This window comes from Mixophyes fleayi, chromosome 10, assembly GCF_038048845.1.
Source record: "Mixophyes fleayi isolate aMixFle1 chromosome 10, aMixFle1.hap1, whole genome shotgun sequence".
NCBI classification, from domain to species: Eukaryota; Metazoa; Chordata; class Amphibia; order Anura; family Limnodynastidae; genus Mixophyes; species Mixophyes fleayi.
The window spans coordinates 21,585,919-21,604,143 of NC_134411.1; the positions used below are offsets into that span (position 1 = coordinate 21,585,919).

At 41.2% G+C, this 18,225-nt stretch overlaps 1 protein-coding gene across 3 annotated transcripts in view; it reads right to left on the reverse strand.

Moving 5' to 3' along the window:
• MPPED2 (metallophosphoesterase domain containing 2) overlaps positions 1 to 18,225 on the reverse strand; it is a 125,113-nt gene that overhangs the window by 24,757 nt on the left and 82,131 nt on the right. The window lies entirely within an intron of this gene.

Below are 18,225 nucleotides of genomic sequence, written 5' to 3' on the forward strand. Positions count from 1 at the left end.
GTTGCCATCGAAACCTGGTGATTGATTTTCTCTTTTGTTTGCCTGCATGGTTCGTACAAGTTCTGCAATGTGAATAGCCTTGTAGTAGAATACTCTTATATTTCACTCGCTCTCTCTTGACATGTGAATAGGGGGTTGAATTTTCATCTTTTGGTCTCACTCTACAGTCCAGGGTCAGGTTTCAGAAAACCTTTTAACCTGTCTAATTATCTATAAAAGTCTTTCTTGTAGCCCTGAGAAATTCTATAAGTTCCCACATGGCTGTTTTCGCTCAGTGAATGGTAGCCCGCATTCCTCCATTCCAGTACCTAGAAATGTAAGGTGTTTATGTACACTATTGGTGCGATGGTGAGCATTAATGTGGGAGGCTATAAGGCCATTTATTACAACGTGCCAGTAAGTCTATTGTAAAAATATCCTGCTAGTTAAATGAGGCTTAAGATTTAATGAGGCTTCAAGGACGCGCTGGCATTAAAAAAAAGGCTCCCATTTCAATGTCACAGGTAATTGGATGTTTGTTTGAAGTTTTTTTTTTTATTAATATATATCGGTGTTCCCAAGGTAGGGACTTTGCAGTTATTTATGCTGCTTTTTTTTAGCTTGTCATTTTATGTGGGAGGGTCTTTATAATGAAACCAGTTTTACTGGAGCGTTCTCAGTTATAGAATGACTGAGAATTCCATTATCATCAATTATTTATGAGGTTCCACAGATTATGCAAAGAACAAACAGGAGAAGACACAACTCATAAAGAAACCTTTATAAGAGGACAAGTAGGTGAGGACAGGAAGTAGAGGGGGAGTAGACAGGAAGTAGAGGGGATTATGCTCGAGCGTAAACAGAGACAATGGTTTTGGTGGAAACCCCGTGGAATGGGCTGGTGGAGTGCGAGGATGGGGTAGGGGAGGTAGAACTTATTATTTAGTCCAAAAAAGGTGCCCATCAACTCTAATATAAACCGGTGGTTTTAGACCTAATTGGATGGCAGTATGTGGGCAGAATATGAATGCCAATCCAAACCAACATGACAGCATCTGATATAGATGGGAACCAGCAGAAAATGTGGTCGGGCAACTACTGCATTCTGACCATTTTTTGTACCCCACAGTATCTGACTGTTCAGGCCCAGCTGATCTGTCCTCTTTGGCTACTTACATGTCTGTATATGGGCACCGTAAAATTTGACTAACGGCTAACTCAACGGGGCCTGTGGTGTGCTGGAGAGTGGCGGCTTCAACAGACGGATGTCTGCTTTACCCTGAAGTAGAAGCTGGATTACTGGTCCCTGTGCTGAATACAAATTCCAAACACGTGAATGTTGGATAAAAGCATCCACACACCTGACCAGATAAACATTTATGATTTGATAGTAAAAGCTGCATTTTTTTCTGTTCGTCGTTGACAAATAAGAAGTAAATAAACCAATTTTTTTTTTGTTAAATTTCAGGTACGAATTAGCGGAAATCACATGTTACTGCACACACCTACAAACATCACACAGCACTAAAACAAATAACAATAAAAAAGATGATTACTATTACAAGTACAGAAGGCAAATAGGTACTTTTGGGAGCGGGTGACAAGTGCCCTTCTCCTGCACTAAAATAAGCCTTGGAAAGAGATGGGATGAAAAGCAGGTCAGGAGGATTTGGGTCTACAAGGTAAGAACTCGGATGGATTTTTTTTTGTGTGGCAGAGTGAATAGTGTGGCTAAATACGTGCATTTGTTGGATTAATTATGTAGTAGAATTAAAATGAAACAAAAAAAAAAAAACAAGAAGGAATCCGGTTAGTGTAACATCAAATGAAGAGCTTGTGAAATCCTGCAGAGTACAAGAAGGGTAAGCAGAGAAGATGGTAATTTAACTGGCTGGATATGTGGGGAGAATATTAAGTTTCATACCCCAGTCTGTGTTTGGTCTGCAAAACAGGAAATGAAATATTTTAAACTAATTTAGGCGCCTGTAATTGAATCTGCCCATTTCAATTTAGACACCTAAGAAATAAAAAAAAAGAAAACATTTTCTCTGCTGTCAGTTTAGTTCCAGACACGAGGGTGCTATTCTACAGATGCTATGCATTACAGACGTATGTGTGTATGCTCTAATGAGTAACTACAAGCCAAACCTATTTTTTCATGCAAGTTTAAAACTCTGATTAGAGGGCCAAGAGAAGCAAAAAAAACCTGCGGTCTTAATTAAGGCAGACATGTCAATACAATTCAGGGTACGTGGTCAAATAGAGGCAGACTTCTTAATGAATGCCAGCTACATGCTAATCTACAAGTTATATACACCGAAAGGTACATCTATAACTGGTGCAAGACAATTACAAAAACGGGACTTTATAATTAAAACTAAAATAGTACAATGATACAGGGGATGCTATATATATATATATATATATATATATATATATATATATATATATATATATATATATATATATATATATATATATATATATATATATATATAATTTTCCGTAAGACTTTAAGAAAATAATACATTTATTTATTACAAACTACATAAACAATGTCTACAAAAGTTGGACATTTTCTTTCAAGATATTTAGTTAACACAGGTGTTTAGTTTACAAAAGTTCCAATTTTTTTAATGCACAGTTCCAGGTTCCAAATATTTATCTTGGGGAAATTCTGGCCCCAGGAATGGACCTTTCTTGAATATTGATCAAAGAAATGCTTAGTAAAATGTCCCTTGCTTTGTCTATTGACTGCAATGCTCTTATTCTTTGGACAATCCATTATATTTATCGTAGTATTTAAAATGCTATTAGCAACATTGTAACATTGTGACAATGTTCGGTTAACCTATAATGTACGGGGGTCATTGCATAATGTTCTGTGCGGTGTGACCAATTTGAAAAATTCCCCTTCTACTTCCCGTGGTGATAGGGATCAGCCAATCAGATTTTCTGTTCTGCCCCATCCAACCCAATTGGGTTGCATTTGGTCAAATTAGACTACCAGAACTATGCCTGTGGCCAGTATTACAAATTTACCACGTATCTGGCAATTGTGAGCGTAACTTACTCAAAATCACCTGCAGCCTTGTCCGAATCCAGCTCTCCATCTCTTGCTTCAGCTACAGGGCTAGTCTAAGTCCTGATCAGTAGTGATGACAGTATCGGATGCATGCTATAACATGTGTTTGCAATCACGTGCAACTGTAAAAATGTATTTTGTATTCAGTAGACATTAACAACATTCAAATAAATGTAAAAAAAAAACAACAACATTTTTTAATTGTTGTGCCATCAATGCCTATCTTAGTAACAGGCAACTTTAAATCAGTATTTTTTTTTTCCTTGTGCGAATTTTTAATCTGCATAAAGTATTGGCCGTACCCTGCAGCGTCTTGTGTAGTAAAGCACAACAGACCTGCCCCCCGCGTTCAAAAGCACATGTATCTAGAGATCCGCGCCTTGATGAATTCGAGAGTGCGCAAAGCCTATATACGTGCGTATAATACTGAAACGCGGGTTGTACTCATATTGCTTGCCTTGATGAATCAGCCCCGTGGAATATATAAAAGATACAATTTTGGTTAGTATTACAGTAGTCAAAATAAGACATATGATAAACAAAAGTTTGCATAATTAAATCATTTAGTCTCTTAAAGGCCTGGAGTAGAAGGTTACGTCAACACTGAGCACAGACTCTGCATTAATATAATGACGGATTTTGTAAACCTTTGTGGCAGAAAAGACTAATGATTGCTACCGATTCGTGGCTAAGTGCCTGGAAGTTTACGTATAATGCATGTACTTTGGCTCAAGAGTACTTCTCCAGTGATAAGATATTTCACTGTTACCAATCCTTTCAACGCCAGGTTCTTGCCACAAAACAAACCATCATTCACCGACCTGCGTTCTCCCTTCACCTACGCTCTCTTTATCTGCTCAGGAAGGACCCGCTCTTCCTCTGGATACTGATATCTCTGGGAACCAACCCCATTAAGATATTTTTGACCCCTGCCTGTGCTATTTTAACTGTCTGGTGTACAGGAAGGAACCATTAAAAATAGGACAACAATAGCCTTACACACATGAGCCGGGGCCTGATTGTGATTGATGCCTGAAAAAATATACAATGGCAGAGCCTGCATTTCAACAGCGGCCTGTCATAGCGCAGAGAGAGAGAGGAGGATTTCATTTCTTAGAGGGCACTGAACTTTTATCAATAAAATCCCAGGGAACAGACAGCATCTGAAGCTTTAATACAGCACATTTAATGGCATTGTTAACCTTTCGCAGTCCAAGACCGTCAACCCTTTAGCATTTGATAAGAAACTAAGGCACACTCATTTTTTTTAATATTTATATAAATCAGATTCAATATTGACGCTCTGTTGTATTTAACATCTGATTAGATGATACACTGGCTGTTGATTTTTGGATATTTGTTGTGGTTATAAAGGTTGAGACAGTTCTGCAACAATATAGTTCGTTGAGCACCTCTGGCACGAGGAGAAGTGTAGTAGTTGTCTGGTTCAAATGGAAAGCAGTGTATCATCATTTATTTATATAGCGTCACTAATTCCGCAGCGCTGTACAGAGAACTCACTCACATCAGTCCCTGCCCCATTGGGGCTTACAGTCTAAATTCCCTAATATACACACAGACACACACACACACAAGGGTTGTTAGCAGACAATTAACCTACCAGTATGTTTTCGGAGTGTGGGAGGAAACCCACGCAAACACGGGGAGAACATACAAACTCCTCACAGATAAGGCCATGGTCGGGAATTGAACTCATGACCCCAGTGCTGTAAGGCAGAAGTGCTAACCACTTAGCCACCGTGCTGCCCAGTGTATGTAATAAAAAGAACACAGCAGCTTAAAGTCAACACCTTTCAAGGTGTAATGCCCCTGCAATGCACGAACACCCAGAAGGCAATAAGATGGCTTATTAATTAAAGGGAATGCATCTCTCACATAAAACTAGACTATTTCAGTACTGCTGAATAATATCTTCTCTGGTGCATGGAGGCTAAAAGATTCAGCCATGGTTAGGACACATTAAAGAACATAAGTGTACAGAATCCATGTGACGTCAGTCTAGACTAGTATCACTTTAAATATATCAACATTTTTCAATATTTTATTTAGTGAATTGGAAAACTACACTTTAATGGCTTCCATACCCACCCAGGGACAAACGCAGGATTTGTAGAGGGGACTTTCCACACCACATTGCCAGTGGGCGTGACCAGCATGCATGGGGGCATGGCTATAATATTAGACAGTGCTTGGCTGCTCTCCAACTCTTCCTATCCCCATAATATACATGGGCAATGCTGCGTGCACTACTGTTAGGTGCACACAGCTCTCCCTTTTCAAGCAGAGCTGTGTGAAGCGGGGGCAGGGTCCAGACACCTCAACTATGCAGTGCCCCAAGCTTGGAGGGGAGTTTCCGGGCTCTAGGAACACCCCCCCCCCCCAATGTAAATGGTACCTTAGACTTTAATGAGGCCTGAGCTGGCATTTATTAACAGCATCTATATTTGCCAGCAGATAGTGATATTACCGGTTTCATTTGGCTCCCAGGTAGGTACCTGATCACTCCTCAAACTGAAAGTTCTGTAACACAATTATTTTGACATCACTGGCTTCCTCCAAACGTTTGTGTTTCTGATCCAGCTCTACGGTGCATCTGAACATTAATCATACTTGGTAGTCTATGGTATCTATCATGATAAGATAGACAGAGGATAGATATTTTTACAAACATACCTCTGTATTAGGACCTGATATTTGCCCACTGACCCTTCAATCTATATCATATTACATGATTTATTAGCCCTAAGAATTTGACCATAGAGCGATTGTTGCAGTTGATTTGCAACTTTTAATTTCACTGTTTTTGTTTTCTTTTAACTATTTCGCGTAGCTTTCTTTTTGCTAGGATGTGTGTATTTTAACATATACCAATAAAGATTTGCTTTTTATTACATACATCTTCATTAACCTCGTATCCTAGAGTGCCCCACGTTATAACCTCTGTTCTGTCTCTTCTTGTTGTCATTAATCATACTTGTCTAATCTCCCGGAATGTACGGGAGGCTCACAAATTTCGGGGCCTTCCCGTTCTCCTGAAAGACCAGGCTCTCTTCCCTGACCCCAGGAGGAGATGTAACTTAATGACGTTTCATGTCATTATGCCCCGCCCCCTCCACAAAATACAGCCAATCGTGACAGTCAGGACCAGCTGACCTCCTAGTCGGCATGTCAGTCAGCATTAGATCATCTTTACAAGTGATTGGTGCTGCAGAATTGCAGTGGAATCTGGATCGATCCAATTTGTACAGACCCCCCCCCCCCCACCTTCCGACCAAAAGATAAAATTGCATCTCAAATTAAAATAGAAAAAAAAGAAATTAAAAAATGTTCCAGTTCTGCCCCCCAAGATCCTTACCCCATTCCACCAAAACGTCAACTGCATTTCCCATAGCACTGTCATTTTGCAAATAATGTCACACACACTATACTTGTTTGCATGTGATCCCAAATCTACAATCATCTTAGGAATGTGTTCACTAAAACAGATACCTTCATCATGGATATTATAATTGCGTCAGACTGTGTACAAAGAACACAGAAGTTTGTTTTTTTCTTCAACTTTCCACCATATAAATCTAATAAAAAGATATATTCTTTTGGGACAGATAAGGTTTTCTTTTGTTAGCTTAAAGGAATAAATATCAATACAAACCTCATCTCCAAAAACATAATTGTCCTGTAGGGGAAAAAACCTTTGGATCATCCAGTAGTTAAAGTAATTAAAACAAACAGACTTTACTAAAGAGATCATGAAGAAAACAATTATTAATTGTGATTACTAGTTTAGGTAGAAATCACCAGAGGTAAATCTAAAGAGGTCAGTTCCTCTATAAATGAATTTTCCTTTTACTTAGCCTCGATTTCTATTCCTCACTGATCCTGTCAATCAGCGATTACAGAAGCCAAACTAAATGCTTCTTTCCTGGTTCCCAGGGTTGGTGATGCACAGCAGGGATAGACCCAAAACTAAGACGGTAACAGAATAGAGCAGGAGAACAATTCCGAAAACGATACCTAACAATCTAGTAAATTACAAAAGTGTTTTCACTGCTGGAACATTTAAAGCATTGAAAAAAATAATGATTTTGGGTGTATATTCCTGGCAAATATCGAATTCTACACTGTACCTTATTTTTTTTAATCAAATTAAATAGATTGCTAATGGTTACTTTTATTACTTTCTATGAAGTCATTAACAAAGAAATTAAAGCTGCAGCTCAAATATATTCTTGTGAGGTCACATGGCTACTTTTGCAGACTGGTTTTATGGGGTAGGGTACATATCTGTGAGCCAAAAAAAACCGTCATGTGCATGTGTGAACATTTGCCCAGCGGATGAGGTTAGTTGGGTGTACTTGGGCATTTCTTGATAAGAGGAGATTAGGTGCCCCAAAGCGCCCACTTGTTATTGAAAAGCAGAAATGAGATTTTATTTTACAGGACAAGATTATTTAAGTAGGATAAAAGGGACTTAAAGGACTTTAAGTCTTTGCCCCCTCTGAGCGCCTGAAGATCGGGTGTCAACCCTGTTACTAAGTGCACTTTGGTCAATGTAATAAAAAGCTTCAAAACACACAAAACTGACAGATGTAATAAAGACAGACATGATATCCAGTTACTTGATTGAATATTTAAGCAATAATGTTAGGAGAATATTAGGAAAGTTTAAATAAATGACGGCGGTGCCTACAAGTGGAAGAAAGCTGAACTTTGATGTGACATTATTAGGCTGGGTACACACTACAGGGTTTCCAGCTGATTATGGGGCCAATCACACATCAAACCACCGTTCGGTCTGATATTGCATTAGTGTGTACACTGCAATGATGACAGATTATCACTCCAAAGCTCATCGTATCGTTTCATTTGATCTTTAAACCGAACGACAGAAAAACGTTTAATGATGGAACGATGTCCTTACAATCCTGCAGTGTGTCTGAGAAATTTTCTGTAGTGTGTACCCAGCCTTACAATTTCCACCAGGCATACCGTCAGGAGCCACCGCCAATCCACAAATCTAGGCACACGTTGAGGTTAGGAAGAGGTCTCCAAAGACCGTGGAATAGGCATCTTGACAGGAGCTTGGTGGACAAGTAGGTGCTCGTGCGAACCTAGAGGAGCACTGCGGGTGCACAGGTTTTGCGGTCATAATTTACCCTTATTGTGTTGATTTTAGAGTACTTGCTGACTGATCCTAATTTTCAGGGACAGACCCAGAATATATCCATTATAAACACAATATTCACCTCTGTGTTTGTAATGTTTCTTCCCCTCTGAGCTGAACAACGAGAGAGAGACGAATCTGTGCTGTTGGCGCATAGTGCTCTCAGTCCTGAATGCGGCATGCACCTACCCAGTGACCTTTATTAAATGACTATTATTACATTATTTTCATGTTTACCATTCAAGCCGTTTTGCAACAAACACTCAACTCCCTTATTTACACAGTTGTTTTATACATCTGAATCTTGCTTTTGTGCTATTTTATTTTCTGTTTTAGTAACACTGTCACTGCTGAAAATAAAAATAGGTTTTAAAAAATAAATTAAAATCACCCCCCCCCCCCCTCATCTTTTAAAGCAATTTCTAACAATGGTAGGAACAGTAACAACCACAGAACACATCCTAATTCCCATTATCCTACAATGCTAAGCTATGAAAATTGACAGTGCTCTTCTTTTATTGCGCAATAAATGCAGCGCTTTCCGAAAACTCACATCTGCTGCCGCTGTAGGCGGGAGACCCTTTATTGCTACCGCAGCGGCTCCGTCTCCTTCTATATGAAGACGAAAATACATCACTGCACATGTAATAACCAGCACTCATTCTATCCATTCTATCCAGAATAGTGCGGTCAGGACAGCCCGGTGTTTGGTACATACCATATACTCTTCAGAAGTGACAGCAAATGATTTAACAGGCGGGTCGGGTACGGGATTTCCAAAACATAAAAACAATTGCACAAGGATGCTGGAATCTATGACCTTTTAACGCAAAGCAATTAATTTACATTAACTATGTGGTTCGTACCAAGCATAATATTAGAGAGACATAATTTACGATTAACAAAAATTGCAGACTCTATTTATAGAACTGAATTGAAATATTTAAAGCAAGTCATCAATCTTTTTTCTACATATTTAAATGTAAAAGCTCACAGGGCTTGTATTTAAAATGAACCTTTCACCCATCTACAATGGTTGGGTAGATACACTCGCTAGCAGAGTGTATCTAACACTTATTGCTATTTCAGAAGACAGGCACAGAATGGGGGATAAAAGAAAAGCTGCCCGAGCCAGCAAAATATATCCTCCTTGGCAGTGCCATGTACTTCCATTTTCACCAACACGTATAGGTTTATAAAGCAACATGGTGCTCTATGCAACGGAGCAGAGGCTTGCCGAAGGTCGATAGAAGGGAGATCAGTGGCTTGAGGGCGGCAAATGCCAAGTACGAAGCAGGTGGTGGTGGTCTTGTATCATCCTATATTTTAATGGAAGGCCAGCATCTAACGGGCAGTGACACAACAAAGCCCACTCCGGCCACCGGCATAAACCACAGAGCCCACTCCAGCCACCAGCATAAACCACAGAGCCCACTCCGGCAACCGGCATAACCCACAGTGCCCACTCCGGCAACCGGCATAACCCACAGTGCCCACTCTGGCAACCGGCATAACCCACAGAGCCCACTCCGGCAACCGGCATAACCCACAGTGCCCACTCCGGCAACCGGCATAACCCCGCAGAGCCCACTCTGGCCACCGGCATAACCCACAGAGCTCACTCCGGCCACCTGCATAACTCATAGAGCCCACTCCTGCCACGTGCATAACCCACAGAGCCCACTCCTGCCACGGGCATAACCCACAGAGCCCACTCCGGCCACCAGCATAAACAGCAGCGTCACGTTGGATAGTGATCATGTACATGGTCAGTACCACTGCTGCATTTTACCTCACAGGCTACCATGTGCACCCTGTGAGTAATGAGACAGTGTAAAATGACCTAATTATTAGTTATTACAGAAAACCTCTTATAAATTGGACAGATTTTCTCTGTGTGGAATTCAGGAATTGGCATCTATACAAACTGGACGGGAAACAAGCTCTGAGATAACAAGGACAACATCGCCTCTTATCCTCATGTATTTCTGATAACAAGATCATCTCCACAAGAGGCAACCAAACAATTAAAAGGAACCAAAAGTAACTTTAAAACAACAAAATTTCATATTTCACTTTAGCTGAATGGAATGTTTGTAATCTGCAATATGACATGTACGGGGGGGCTGGGAAACAGCTGGTAGAAGAAGGTGACATCAAACACGACGTGTTTGTTTCCTTTTAAATAGTTTCTTACAAGAGATCCTGTCCTCATCAAATCCTGCTCCATAAACATATTTTAAAAGCATTACTTCTTACACTGGTAGTTTTATTTATTGCTGCATTGAGTGGTAAAGGAAAATGAGTTTTTTTAGTCTCCTCTGAGCTTAGATGTTCCAGTAGGACCATCTGATAAGAGACAGAGAGTGTCAGGACTACTGTGTCTGCTTCCTGTCATTCCCTGGGTGTTACCTACTAATGATAATTATAAATCTCAAGTACAGAAATCTAGAAAAGGTCAAGCAAAGCAGGAGCCCTGTGTACCAGCTACAGTCAGCTATCTGGGGAGAGATTAACCCTGGCCCTTCCTTGTGTGATTCATTGTGCTGCAAACACAGCAAAAGCAAATATAGAAGTAGCATGCAAATAAAATACAACGAGCAAGCACTGCAGGTCACGAAAATGCTGCCGCCCTGTGAACATAAACTAGGCCGCACTTATGCTACGGTTATGTGCTCTCGGGCAAATACTATATTGTATTGTAAAAGAGATGTAATAAAATAGAATTTTTCAAGTGCAGCAGGAAAGATGGGCAGCTCTGACCTAAAACCACAATTTTTATCTGGACAATTCTATTTCTCAATCATGATCTCAGGAACTGTGAAGGTTTCCGAATGTGAAAGTGTTGGCAAGGGAGACAAACACGCAACAGCTCCCCCCCTGCCCAGACTAGGGATAGCCCTGAGAACTGGATAGGGCTTCCTGCTGTGCTGAACCCTTAGCTCAGCATGGCAGACACTGTATACAACAATATGTGGCCATTTACGACATATGATGGCCCATATGCATAGGAAAACCGAGGCTGGGTTTCCTAGTGACTGGAAACCCCCTCCAAAGCCTGGGGCACTGTATAATTGAGGTGGATGGACCCTGCCCCTGCTTCACACGGCTCTGCTTGAAAAGGGAGAGCTGCGTGCACCTAACAGTAGTGCACGCAGCATTGCCCATGTATATTATGGGGATAGGAAGAGTTGGAGAGAAGCCAAGCACTGTCTAATATTATAGCCACACCCCCATGCATGCTGGTCACGCCTACTGGTGGCGTGGTGTGGAAACCCCCCCCTCTACAAATCCTACGTTTGCCCCTGATATGAGCTGTCTTATAGCAGATTTCACTACACGGCTTTATCAGAAAAAATACCCATATCCGTGATTAACCTGCGTGAGGACCCAGCTGCTGAACCATTAGGGATAGCTACCACGGCATTCCTTCCAATTATAACGGATCATTATAAACATAAAGGTAGGCGGCTACTGTTGTTGTGCCATGGGCAACCAACCTATTCTGCGGAGATGTGCAAACCGAGAACCTTAAGGAATCAAAAAAGAAGAAGAACACTTAAAAAAAAAAAAAAGATTAATCTGATTTTAATACATATTCATTCATGGACTGGAACTTACACTTATGGGGGTCTTTAGCAATAGGAGACCACAAAAATGTCTTAAGGGACCACTATAAGCCATGTTGTACTTCATTAGGTTTTGTCATCCTAATAAATATGGTGCTCAAACAAGGTGTTCCAGACGTTTGACATTAGTACATAGCTGTATTTTATGTCCTCTATGAAGTAGGGAGTCTTCCGGACATTCTGGGAGACTCCCGAATTTTTGGGACTCCCGAGAGAGCAGGCAAAAATCCCGGATTCAGCTGTCTCCGCTGTCGAAGAGAGTGGGGGAGGGGCTAAACACGCCATCGTGGCCGTGCCCGCTACTGCGATTGGCCAAAATTGCCTAAGATTGACAGGGGCGGAAGCTAACGGCGCACCAGGTGTGGCCACTCCCCCCGAAGGACCCCCTCCCAGACAGCTGCCTTCAAAAGTTGGCAAGTATAATACATACATACATATATATATATATATATATATATATATATATATATATATATATATATATATATATAGCACCCGATGTTACAAGTACAGTGGTCTAGAATCCAGGATTTCTAGGAATATTAATACATCTGCCCAGGTAACGGGTCTCTTCTAGCTGCTGCAGCTTTTTATCTGCAATTGACCCCATCTCATAATCATTTGTTGAGAGCAAAACTCCACACTGGGGCAATATAGTCAGATTCGCCCAAAATTCCTTTCTTATAAGTTCTTTTTACAAATTTCAGCGTTATCTGTACAATCTGCCTGCAATAAAAGCCCGGTGAAAGACAGCCTATAAAAGGTACAGTGAAAAGTCTCTTGTATAGACTACATAAACAGGCTCAGATGATAACAAAAGATTATAATCTCTTAGCAACATTCCAAATACTCTATCTGCTCTTCTGCCAAAGCATCCAAATCATTACTGACAGAGATGCACAGAATGTTGTAGAAGTAGCTAATTTTATTGTAACTTAAAGTTTCCTTGAATATTTTCAGCCAATAATAAAAGACAAATCCAGTGTCCTTGAGAGTGGCGGACTGATATATAAACATCATAGAATCACTCAGCACATGGAATAGCTGGTGACCCAGTTGGAGCCCGTGTTGAAATCAAAAGACCGTCCTAGGTGTCTCTGTAGCACATTTAGGTTTAAAATGTGTTCACTTTTAGCTAAAATACATTGTTTAAGAAGATAAAAAGCTAAAGCTGTTTGAACCCTGTGTCCTGGTGCCTCTCAGCAGGGTGTACACAGAACGGTGCGGAGAGCAGACCAGTGTTCCCACAAGCCCCCGCTGCGATCATAAGCGTGGATATTTTCTGACGCAGTGATCATGAATTATATGAAACCCCAACTGCTACTAAAGGCTCTTTAGAATATGAGACCAATACATTTATTTCATCTACCGGTGCCCTAAAATATTCAACTAAAAAGAATAAGGACTTAAAGTAAAAAAAAAAAAAAAAAAAAAAAAAGGTGACCGCTTTTATTTGAAAACTTTTTGTCTCTTCTCTCTCATTTTGGTTCTTGGATCACTCGTTCCTAATTACCAACCAGATCGGTTTAAAAGACCCTAACGCATAACAAAGCCCAGGGCCGTCTTAAAAGCATTATAGGCCCCTGGGCAAAGAGTACATTGGGACCCTACCTACACGACCACTCGCAGGAACAAAAATGTAAATTCTTGATAAAATTAAGCTTATTTATTGGTACTTCCTTCCAACAAGATCAGTGTTTAAATATTAAAAAAAAAACCTTCTGTAGAGCAGAGATTGGTCCACAAAAATGTTTGGACAATATAACATCATCATCATCATCATTTATTTATATAGTGCCACTGATTCCACAGCGCTGTACAGAGAACTCACTCACATCAGTCCCTGTCCCATTGGAGCTTACAGTCTAAATTCCCTAACATACACACAGACAGACAGACAGACAGAGAGAGACTAGGGACAATTTTGATAGCAGCCAATTAACCTAATAGAATGTAACATGGGCCCTGAAGTTAAAAAAACAAGAAATTTCACCTAAATGTTTCAATAAGGAGTGTTTGAAGGTTCTGAATACAACTCCTGGAAAAATATAGTGAAAACTTGGCAAGCCCATGGGGCCCATATGTCATACTTGCCAACTCTCCCGGAATGTCCAGGAGACTCCTGCATTTTGCGAGAGTCTCCCGGACTCCCGGGCAGTGTGGCAATCTCCCGAATTCTGCCCACTTCACTAGGAAGTGCCCCACTTCCTAGTGAAGTGGGCAGAATTAGATCCCAAACGCAGCGATTCCCGGTGAATTGCAGCGTTTACCCCGCCCCCCCGCTGTCAAATGACGCAATTTGCGTCATTACACCGCGGGGGCGGGATCAAAATGTCGCAATTTCGGAGAGCCCCCCCCCTCCCCACGCCCACCTGCTACAGAGAGTCTCCTGGACACCAACTTAAAAAAGTTGGTAAGTATGCCCTATGTTCGTGGGGCCCCGGGACAACTGCCCAGCGTGCCCATGCATTAAGACAACCCTGACAAAGGCACGTATTTATGTTTAAGATACTGGAGACGAATATAAAATACCTATGGTGTCTTCATTCAAACTAAAATAAGTAAATCCCAATGTCCCAATGTGCCCTCTGACTTATGGTTATGTAATAAATAAGGCAAAACAAAGCAGTGTTTAAAAGGTGAAAAAAGGAAGAGTTTATGAAAGCAGCTATTCTTTAATGCTAGGATCCCGAACTTAGGTGCCTCAGATTTCTTAGCCTTCTAAGACCCCAATGTAGGAGTGTACCTTGAATAAACCAGTGGTAAGAGGATAGACACTCTCAGAGATTGCAGGTACTAACAGGCAATGATAGAGCTGTGCTGTCATCTTTGTTTAGCTCATTTCATTCTTTAGTATGAAATATCCAAATATTTTTAGTATGTGCTATTACATTAATATATCAAGTTCAAAACATATTACACTGTACACTTAAGTAGAAAATAAAACATCTTTAGCAGACGTATAAACAGAAAGAGATAAATAAATGATGATAACGGTGACTTTTCTGAGCACTTGCATCCAGCCTGGACTCTCATCGACCCAGATAATAGAGTTATACACAAGTTCTTATAACATGCAAATTTTCATTACTAACTCACAGTCCTGGGGCTACCGGCTCTGTACAGACCAGGGGGTATATTTACTAAACTGCGGATTTGAAAAAGTGGAGATGTTGCCTATAGCAGCCAATCAGATTCTAGCTGTCATTTTGTAGAATGTTCTTAACAAATGATAGCTAGAATCTGATTGGTTGCTACAGGCAACATCTCCACTTTTTCAAACCCGCAGTGTAGCAAACATACCCCTAGGACACTATCTACGTGGAGTTTACAAGTTCTCCCCATGGGTTTCATCCAAATACTCCGGTTCTCTTCCACAGTGCAAAGACATACTTGTATGTTAATGACAGCGTTGTGTTTGTGGGATTGGGAATTTAGATTGCAAGCTCCACTGGGACAGGGACTAATGTGAATAATTAACAATTTCAGAAAAGTGCTGCATAATAAGTTGGTCTGTATAAGTAATGCTTAATAATAGTGTCCTCTGTCTTCCAAACAGCCCCCATCCTAAAGACTACTACAGTTTATTTTTTTAAACATGTCGTACCACAGAGGCTATATAGGCTCTCAGGAAAGCTGCGAGCATCGAAATGAGCATTAATGTAGACTGGCTAGGTAAACTGCACTTGATAGATATATAAAATGTAGCTAGATGCACATAGTAAAAATGTGTGATTGACGGCAGCTTCTTTTAACAAGCAACTTCTAAACTGTTCATTCCGCTGATGAGAAACTGGCTACCCATAATAGTATGTAAATAAAAACTACTTTTGATTAAGCACCACAATCAAATGATCCATCAATTAGGATTTGGGGGGGGGGGGGGCGCTGACAACGGAGGGGAGAGTATGTCTGGGAGATCATTAATGCCAGATGTTGGTGACTTATCTAGGGTGATTTAGACGCCGGCTAATTTAAGCCGGTGCTGAGACATGTGTATCATTACGCTCCAAGGGTAGAATCATTTCCTCAACAAAATGACATCTTTCAGGATGGAAGACATAAATCTGTCACCTAAATCAAAAATTGGAAACCCTTCACTTACAAACTTAATTATCCTCCTTGCGTTAAAAAATCGCCCATTTAAAAAATTTCCTCCCAGTGACGGCTTTTAATTGGGACTTGCTCGTTCTAAAACCGAGTGGCTGAATACATTAGACTGCTAATGCAAATCTGCAAAGCCGGGAACTGTGTTTATCACGGAATATTTACTGGGGAATCAGACAGGATGAGCACGAACCAAACTGGTACAAGCCACTGTTAAATAGTTTCTTTAAAAGTCCCCTCGGTGTAACATCATCATCATCATTTATTTATATAGCGCCACTAATTCCTCAGCGCTGTACAGAGAACTCATTCACATCAGTCCCTGACCCATTGGAGCTTACAGTCTAAATTCCCTAATATAGATACACACACTCACACAGACAGACAGGGAGACAGACAGAAGAGACACACTGAGAGGGAGAGACTAGGGTCAAGCTAGATAGCAGGCAATTAACCTACCAGCATGTTTTTGGAGTGTGGGCAGCGCCGGTGCTAGGGTCCTTGGCGCCCTAGGCACAGTGTGAAAATCGGCGCCCCCCGCCGTGGGTACCCTGTCTAAATTGGCGCTGCGCTTCCCTCCCCTCAGCTCCCCTCCCCATGTCTTTCTTTATCTTACCTGCATGAAGCTGCTCCTCTCTGCTCTGTCTGCTACCCTCCCCTCATAGACACTGTCATCTGTGATGTCATCATCACGGCCTGTCACTGTCAGTGAGCGGAGGGGAGGAGACAGAGCAGAGAGGAGCAGCTTCATGCAGGTAAGATTCATAGCCCCTTCCCCCCTCTCCTCCCCGTGGATTTCCGCAAAGTTTTAAATGACCATAGTCATTTTTTATTTTATTTTGAGGCGCCCTGCAGAGCCCGGCGCCATAGGCAATTGCCTAACCTTGCCTAATGGGAGCGCCGGGCCTGAGTGTGGGAGGAAACCAGAGCACTCGGAGGAAACCCACGCAAACACGGGGAGAACATACAAACTCCACACAGATAAGGGCATGGTCGGGAATTGAACTCATGACCCCAGTGCTGTGAGGCAGAGGTGCTTAACCACTAGGCCACTGTGCTGCCCCTTAGAGTTGTGATTACTTGTTCTTAACACTATTTTGCGGCCTAAACATACCGGACAACCCTCCCTATTTTCCTGAGACAGTCTACTTTTCTGCATCAGAAATGAGCATGGTCACACATAGAAATGGGTATGGTTTATGCCAATTTGGGCAGAACTGGTTATTTTATAGCCAGAGCAGTGGAATGGCCTATTTTATTCCAAATCGGGGAAAGTTGAACCTTAATTTGCTATCAACCAACAAGCAATCAGATACCGTCTCTTCTTACCAGGTGACCTGTGTTGTCCATGCACATAGAATTTTATTTATATAGCACCAACATTTTCAGTAGCGCTGCCCATTCCAATAACTTTATTCAGGCATGTGACCTCTTGCTTCAGCAGAGCTTATAATTTTATTTGCCTACTACAAGAGAGCACACACCCGGACCAATTTATGTACTAGTGAAAAAACGGGAGCACCCCGAGGAAATCCATATAAATATGTGAAGATAAGGTTGGCGCAGATAAGCGGAACTGAAGAACCTCGCGAGCCAGTAATGATAATCAGAGGCGCATCACATTTCTAGAGAGATTCCTATTTCGGTATTCATACCTGCAGAGATTAGAATGATACTTCCTGCGATTCAACAGCCTGGAAAACGTAGTAACAATGCACATACTAGTGGCGGACGTGGTCTGTTATACGGTGGTACGTCATACCGCCTCTTCTCCTACTGCCTTCATTGTAACACTATTATATTCAGTTCACTTACATTCCCATCCCGACACTTCTACATTTATACTTCGACCACTGCATACACAGTTTGTTAATGATGTCTATTGTATCTTGACGGTTTCACTTTTGCAGGTCTTCAGTATTTTGGAATTTGACGTAATGTTAAATTTTTGCGTCTATTGTGCATCTTTTTGGTGAGTCTGTTGATCACTTTACGATGTTTTACCACTATTTGTGATTCACCAACACAAAAAAAACACATCAAACACAGCGATATTCAATATTATATTACTGTATAACCACAAGGAGAACCTAGTATTGCAGCAGGAAACCAGAGAGATTCCAGGTGTGAGCTTATTACATGCTCTTTGTTACTCTAACCCAAAATTATGAGAGAGGCCATTAGCCGAAGGAGTTTAAAATCATGTGTTGTGAGCTGATAATGTTACTCACCACTGGGGG